This window comes from Porites lutea, chromosome 7 (genome assembly GCF_958299795.1).
Source record: "Porites lutea chromosome 7, jaPorLute2.1, whole genome shotgun sequence".
NCBI lineage: Eukaryota > Metazoa > Cnidaria > Anthozoa > Scleractinia > Poritidae > Porites > Porites lutea.
The window spans coordinates 17955674-17963952 of NC_133207.1; positions in this window are offsets into that span (position 1 = coordinate 17955674).

Here is an 8279-nt window from a genome sequence, read left to right on the forward strand (position 1 = left end):
ATATTTTGTTTCGATCTTCCAACTGATTTTAGGTCTAACTTAGGCGATTTTGATTTTGAACTGCGTGGGATAGACATCTCGACGCTTTCTTCCCTGGGTATGTCTTAGGAATGGAGGGGTTTAAAAAGTTTCCCTGTCATGATCGGCTTATGTTGTACAGTCCTCTTTCCTGGTATTCCCTATTTTCTAGGTTTGGAGGTACAGCTACGGTTATCAGTGATTTGTTTCTGGTTATTTCATCCATTCCATCCAAGCAGTTTCCAGATTACCACCATCACATGGCAGCAACAGCCACTTTTTCCGGCTAGGCATATTTTAATTTGTCACACCCGGCAGCCAGAATTTTTTCTATCTCTTCTTCAATACATCTAGCACCAGGAATGTCCTCTGGAAGATCGACTTGATCGTCCGCCATGCTAGTTATTTTAAATTTGCCGCGATGGCTATTAAGCCTCACTTCCTTGCAACTTCCGGTTTTTTTTTTTTTAATATGAGGCGACTCCTGTGTTCAAACCTGGCACAAAAGTTTATTTCTCTTTAGAAATAGCGTCATCTTACTGTTAAAAATGTTAAACCACGGCGTCGAACAGCGCACTGTCCTTCTGCTGTTAAATGTGTCTAGTTGCCTGGTCACTTTCCGAGACGCCGACATTAAATTGACGCTGAAGCATGTTTTTGCAGCTTCTATAGTCGATTATTTTAACTGAAGTGTAACTCATATCTGTGGAGATGTATCTGGAAATATGATAAACTACATGTTATTTCATTTATAAAAATACACTGCTGATGCAAACGGCGAGAAAACAGCATTATTTAGAAGGAAAAAACAGATCCCGACGGCCCCGAGTCCGCGTTTTAATGAAACCGGTAATGGTAATTAAGCCAACTGGAGAGAAGGCCATTGAGCGTTCATAGTATACCCGATGGTGAAAATGACACGAAATGAAATATATGAAATGAAACATATTTTGAAGGGTTCGACCGGGAATCGAACCCTGACCTTTGCTATTGACTGGAAGCAACGCTCTATTGATTTAATCAAGCCAACTGAAAAGCAGCTCCAAATTCCTTGCTCTCCCGTTGGCTAGAGCATGAAATTGTGAATGGCTTTTTCAGCTGGCTTTATGAAATCGCTCGGATAGAGCGTCCGGTCAATCGAAAAGGTCAGGGTTCGATTCCCGGAACAAGCCTGAATTGTTCAGGTTCTTTTTCGCACAACCGCTTAGGTTGTTCATTCTACTGCGAACTTGATCCCTATTGAAACACTCCATGGACGCTATCCTATCAGGAAGGCGCGCGAAGCGCATTACATCCCTAAAGGAAAGACCCTTGAGCCTCTGGGCATTAACAAGCGAGATGATTTATAGTTCGCCATTCTATTTAGAATATAACATATCTTAATTTGTTTTTCTGTTACCTTATACATCTTTTAAGTAAAAACACCATGCTACGTCACTTCCGCCCATTGTAGTGCTGCATATATATTTCTGTAATTTCGTGATCTTCGTAATAAACCTGATGAAGACTGGTATTGGCCAGTCGAAATATCGTAACTACAGTGTTTTCACGTTGTTTGGTAAGTCCTGGAAGTTGTCTTTTTGACAATATTTTATCTTTTTAACTGATCGCAATCTTTTTTGAAGATTGATCGTACACGGTTTTTTGCAGTGGTCTTGCTTTACCTTTTCACGCGAAGATCATGTTCATTTCATACGTTATTAGACTGTTAAAACTGACCAGTTAAGGTAACTATTTTAGAATGTTATAACCAGTAGATAAAGGTGATTTTAACCTATGATTAACCAGAAGTATTTTTTTTTTTTTTTGAAATTCAGGCAAAAATGCTTTTTTCGATTTCCTTTTTATTAGCTGGTGAAATAATGTACACTGGAACCTCTATTCAGGAGACACCCTCGGGACCAAGAAAAGTGTCCCCCCCTATGGTGGTGGGGTTGGGGTTTGTTAATACGTAATTAGCCTACAAATAAAATATTTGTCTCTTATTCGGCCTCGGAAACTACTGCAGTCAATATTTCAAGCAGCTAGACAATGCACAAAAAAAAAATATTTGCAAATTCTTTGTGCAAATCCCACAAGGGCAGTATATCGATTTAAGTGAGAATTGTGATTAGTGTACACTTCAACTTATCAACACTTTTTGTGGTCAGTCACTTTTTGAGTGCTAAGCTGTTCCTTGAATGGAGGTTAAACCCAGGTTTTGGGACCCAGAAAGAGTGTCCCTTTCTGTTAGATGGAGGTGTCTCTTAAACAGAGATAACAGATACAAAGATTAATATGTGAACATTTTTTGTGGACCATAGTTTGTGTCACCTGAATGGAGGTGTCCCTTGAATAGAAGTGTCCTAAAGGAGAGGTTCCACTGGATGCAAAAAATTAGTCGCTAATTTCAAACAAATCCATGCAAATTAAACTGCATGGTTCCAAAAAGCTGTACGTTTATAGGCTACATATTCACAGTTGCACCAACAACCAATTTGTCAAACTGTCTCATAAGTTTCATCAGTGGTGTCACTTCCACATGACATGACATCCAGAACCTCGTCGCTATGATCATGTTCACGCGAACTATTCAAAAATTCAAATGCAACGGTCGTTTATTGGGCGTGTAGTTTACCGATTTCGGTAGGAACCCGGACCAATGTCCGATCCGTTCTAAAGTCTTCAATATCCATGAATCGCTCCCATCCGGTTAATGTAAATGTTGCAATATAAGACATATATGATGGGGTAGTGAGGAAGGGGAGGAATTATGTTGATAGACATGTTTCAAAACACGAACGAGCTTGACTATTTGTAGGCTACATGGTTTGTGTTGACCAGACATAATTGATAAAGTAGAGCCGCTCTCCTTTGACTACAACAAGCCATCCTGCATTGTAAAGTTAAAAAGACTGAACGTGAAGAAAACAGCTATACCTTACAAAAGCTATTCTAGTTTTTAAATGCATAAACGTTATGGTCCATGGGTACTTAGCGGATTGTTCTATAAAACTATTGAGCATTTCACGCCGTCAAACCAAGAGTTCTCAGTTACTGGATATCCACCGGTGAAAGTTCCCCAAGGGGTTAAGCTTTGAAATGTTCTAACCATTAGGCTCAAACTTTTCTCAAACTTTTAAGCTTGCACTGAGAGAAAAAAAAAACTGCTTGAAGAAGTTCGTAACAATTTCAGTGGAACCCCGTTGATACGGTCACCAATGGGCCAAAACAAATTGGGCATATAAACTGGTGAAGGTATTAACGAGGGATATTTTTACAAGAAAATGTTTGGTCGTTTAAACGGGCGGCCAAAAAAGTGGCCGTAATACCGAGGTGACCGTATTACCGAGGCGGGGTTCCACTGTAGCATTATATATCTTGGACTTGAATGTTAATATAATCTGAACTTTGTATCTGTATAATCAGAGATAAGTTAATAAATATTTGTTATTCTAATATCCTTTTCCATTTAGTTTTTACGTGTTTGTATGTACACTTATGTCCAGGATCGATCTTGTTAGCAAAATTTGCTAGCAAATTGCTTTCGCAATTGTCGCAAAAGAAATAATTGAGAAAAAATTATGTAGGAAAATCACTTACGAATATCGCAAAAATCGCAAAAATAACAAATCTAACAAAAATCAAGACTAAGAAAAAAAAGAAACCAAGAAGGACCCCGAAATGTCCGCAAATATCGCAAAAGTAACAAGGATTTTTCTTGCTAGCTGAAAACACCGGTGACAAACATCGCAAAAATCGCAAAAGTAACAAATCTAACAAGAATCAAGACTTGGAAACAGAAGAAGACAAGAAGGGCCCCGAAATGTCCGCAAATATCGCAAAAATCGCAAAAGTAACAAGGATTTTTCTTGCTAGCTGAAAACACCGGTGACAAACATCGCAAAAATCGCAAAAATAACAAATCTAAAAAGAATCAAGACTTGGAAACAGAAGAAGACAAGAAGGGCCCCGAGATGCCCGCAAATATCGCAAAAATCGCAAAAGTAACAAGGATTTTTCTAGCTAGCTAAAAACACCCGTGACAAATATCGCAAAATCGCAAAAATAACAAATCTAACAAGAATCAAGACTTGGAAACAGAAGAAGCCAAGAAGGGCCCCGAAATGTCCGCAAATATCGCAAAAATCGCAAAAGTAACAAGGATTTTTCATGTTACCTAAAAACACCCATGACAAATATCGCAAATATCGCAAAAATACCAAATGTAACAAAATTCCAGACTTACAAAGAAAAGAAGCCAAAGAAGGGCCCCGAAATGTCCGCAAATATCGCAAAAATCGCAAAAGTAACAAGGATTTTTCATGCTAGCTGAAAACACCCATGACAAATATCGCAAATATCGCAAAAATAACAAATGTAACAAAATTCCAGACTTAGAAAAAGGAAGCTAAGAAGGGCCCCGAAATGTCCCCAAATATCGCAAAAATTGCAAAAGTAACAAGGATTTTTCTTGCTATGTGAAAAGATTGAACAACAAATATGGCAAAAATAGCAAGAATAACAAATTTAACGGAATACTTCACTTAGAAAGAGAAAAGGTCAAGAATGGTTTCGAGATGTCCGCAAATTTCGCAAAACTCGCAAAAGTAAGAGGAATTTTTCTTACTATGTGAAAAGACTGAGCAACAAATATGGCAAAAATTGCAAGAATAACAAATTTCACAATATTCTACACTTGGAAAGAGGAAAGGTCAAGAAGGGCTTCGAGATGTCCGCAAATTTCGCAACGTTCTTGTCCAGTAATTTTGTAATGCTTTCCATTTTCGCGAAAATGAAAGCATCAGTTACAAACGTGACACTATTTATAATTACTGACAGTAGCAAAATACTATAATATCAATCTGTTTATGCTTCGTTCTTCCATCAACATACAGCTGCAATGCATAGAGAGGAGTGTCGCTCACAGAAGGGGGCAAATTTTCAGCAATAAAAGGGGGTGGTTAATTATATTGTATGACTCTTTTTTAACATCATTTTCTGAGTACTCAGTTTATTATCTGTATAACAATGGAACCTCCTCTATTCACGAAACACAACCTTGGGACCGAGACAATAAACCCTTCTCCTCCACGCCTGCCAGCCCTATTAACAAATCAGTAGCTTACATAAAACAAAGAAAAAATCATTTAAATCACACCTTAACAGTAACTCGCTCTATTTCATTTCAAACAATACCTGCGTATAAACAAGCATATAATCATACAACCATATTGGGATAGCGCATTTAACCTTTTGGCTGCGTACCGTGGTGGAAGGAATTGGCTCTGACGATGGCGACCAACAATGCATATGTCAACGGAATTTTGAATGTTAGAGAACAACTTCAAAAATGCTGGGTGGCAGATTTGGATTGGAGTCTCTTACCCGAAAACGTAGGAAAGGTAAGGAATGCAACAACACATGCAGTAACATGAATTTCTAGAAATTTGCCTTGCCACGACAAATAATTGAAAGTGACTTTCCAATAGACGACCGCATGGTCAGACCTTCCGAGACCAGATCACCTAATTTCAACAGTTACTTATTTTGACTAACAGTAAGCTCGTTTTAGGATAACAAAGAAGATTCATAGTACTTGACCAACAATCGAAAAGGATCATAACAGCACTAAATGCCCATGACAGATGTATTTCGAGAATTGCGATATTTGTCTTGGGTGTTTTAACTGGCTCGCAAGAAAAATCTTTGTTACTTTTGCGATTTTTGCCATATTTGCGGACATTTTGGACCCCTTCTTGGCTTCTTTGCTTTCTAAGTCTAGAATTTTGTTACATTTGTTATTTTTGCGATTTTTGCGATATTTGTCACAGGTGTTTTAAGCTAGCTAGAAAAATCCTTGTTACTTTTGCGATTTTTGCGAAATTTGCATGCGGACATTTCGGGGCCCTTCTTGGCTTCTTTTGCTTTCTAAGTCAGGAATTTTGTAACATTTGTTATTTTTGCGATTTTTGCGATATTTGTCACGGGCGTTTTAAGCTAGCTAGAAAAAAACCTTGTTACTTTTGCGATTTTTGCGATAAGTGCGGACATTTTGGGGCCCTTCTTGGTTTCTTTTCTTTCCAAGTCAGCAATTTTGTTACATTTGTTATTTTTGCGATATTTGTTACGGGCGTTTTAAGCTAGCTAGAAAAATCCTTGTTACTTTTGCGATTTTTGCGATAATTGCAGACATTTTGGGGCCCTTCTTGGCTTCTTTTCTTTCTAAGTCAGGAATTTTGTTAAATTTGTTATTTTTGCGATTTTTGCGATAATTGTCACGGGTTTTTTCAGCACGCAAGAAAAAACCTTGTTACTTTTGCGATTTTTGCGATAATTGCAGACATTTTGGGGCCCTTCTTGGCCTCTTTTCTTTCTAAGTCTAGAATTTTGTTAAATTTGTTATTTTTGCTATATATGTCACGAGTGTTTTCAGCTCGCAAGAAAAAACCTTGTTACTTTTGCGATTTTTTCGATATTTGCGAACATTTCGGGGTTCTTCATGCCTTCTTCTCTTTCTAAGTCTAGAATTTTGTTAAATTTGTTATTTTTGCGATTTTTGCGATTTTTGTTACGGGCGTTTTAAGCTAGCTAGAAAAAACCTTGTTACTTTTGCGATTTTTGCGATAATTGCGGACATTTTGGGGCCCTTCTTGGTTTCTTTTCTTTCCAAGTCAGCAATTTTGTTACATTTGTTGTTTTTGCGATTTTTGCGATATTTGTTACGGGCGCTTTGAGCTAGCTAGAAAAAACCTTGTTACTTTTGCGATTTTTGCGATAATTGCGATCATTTTGGGGCCCTTCTTGGCTTCTTTTCTTTCTAAGTCAGGAATTTTGTTAAATTTGTTATTTTTGCGATTTTTGCGATATTTGTCACGGGTTTTTTCAGCACGCAAGAAAAAACCTTGTTACTTTTGCGATTTTTGCGATATTTGCGAACATTTCGGGGTTCTTCTTGCCTTCTTTTCTTTCTAAGTCTAGAAGTTTGTTACATTTGTTATTTTTGCGATTTTTGCGATACTTGTCACGGGTGTTTTAAGCTAGCTAGAAAAATCCTTGTTACTTTTGCGATTTTTGCGATATTTGCCGACATTTTGGGGCCCTTCTTGGCTAATTTGCTTTCTAAGTCTGGAATTTTGTTATATTTGTTATTTTTGCGATTTTTGCGATATTTGTCATGGGTGTCTCAAGCTAGCAAGAAAAGTCCTTGTTACTTTTGCGACTTTTGCGATATTTGCGGACATTTTGGGGCCCTTCTTGATTTCTTCTTTTTCCAAGTCTAGAATTTTGTTACATTTGTTATTTTTGCGGTTTTCGCGATATTTGTCATGGGTGTTTTAAGCTAGCTAGAAAAATCCTTGTTACTTTTGCGATTTTTGCAATATTTGCGGACATTTCGGGGCCCTTCTTGAATTCTTCTTTTTCCAAGTCTAGAATTTTGTTACATTTGTTATTTTTGCGGTTTTCGCGATATTTGTCATGGGTGTTTTTAGCTAGCAAGAAAAATCCTTGTTATATTTGCGATTTTTGCGATATTTGCGGACATTTCGGGGTCCTTCTTGGCTTCTTTTTTTTCTTAGTCTTGATTTTTGTTAGATTTTTTATTCTTGCGATTTTTGCGATATTTGTTAGTGATTTTCCTACATAATTTTTTCTCAATTATTTATTTTGCGAGAATTGCGAAAAACATTTGCTAGCAAATTTTTGCTAACAAGATCGATCCTGGACATATCTCTGTATGTACGTCTGAAAGCCCTGATAAGAGATGGAGTATAATAAAGTAAGTATGTATGAACCATTATAAACTAACCTTCATCATTCTCTTTGCAAATCCATTTGTCTACGACTGTTGAAACAGCCATTCTGAATTTCTCTTTCTCTCCCTCTACTTTTTCCTCCTTCTGTTGTATTTCCTCCTCGATTTTCTCTATTTTCACTTTTATCTGCCTGTTTTCTTCTATCATCTTTTCAAGAAGATTTTTCATGGTTGGTTCCTCTTTGTAAAACAGTTGCTTTTCATCATCGGTAGAAATATCCGGTGGCCCGTATGGCCGGTTTTCTCCATATATACTCAGTGGTAACTTTTTTTCCAGAAGCTCTTTCAACTTTGTTTCCTTGTGTATGTTGCTCCCCTCTTTCATCTTTTTATATTTCAACTCATCTAGTTGTCTTGCGCATGTAACCTTCACCGTTAATCTAGTTGAATTTAGAGCTTGGAAAAAAGATCCAATTTTATCAACATCCGGATAAGCGTCTACAGCAGCTTCCACATCGGAGTATCC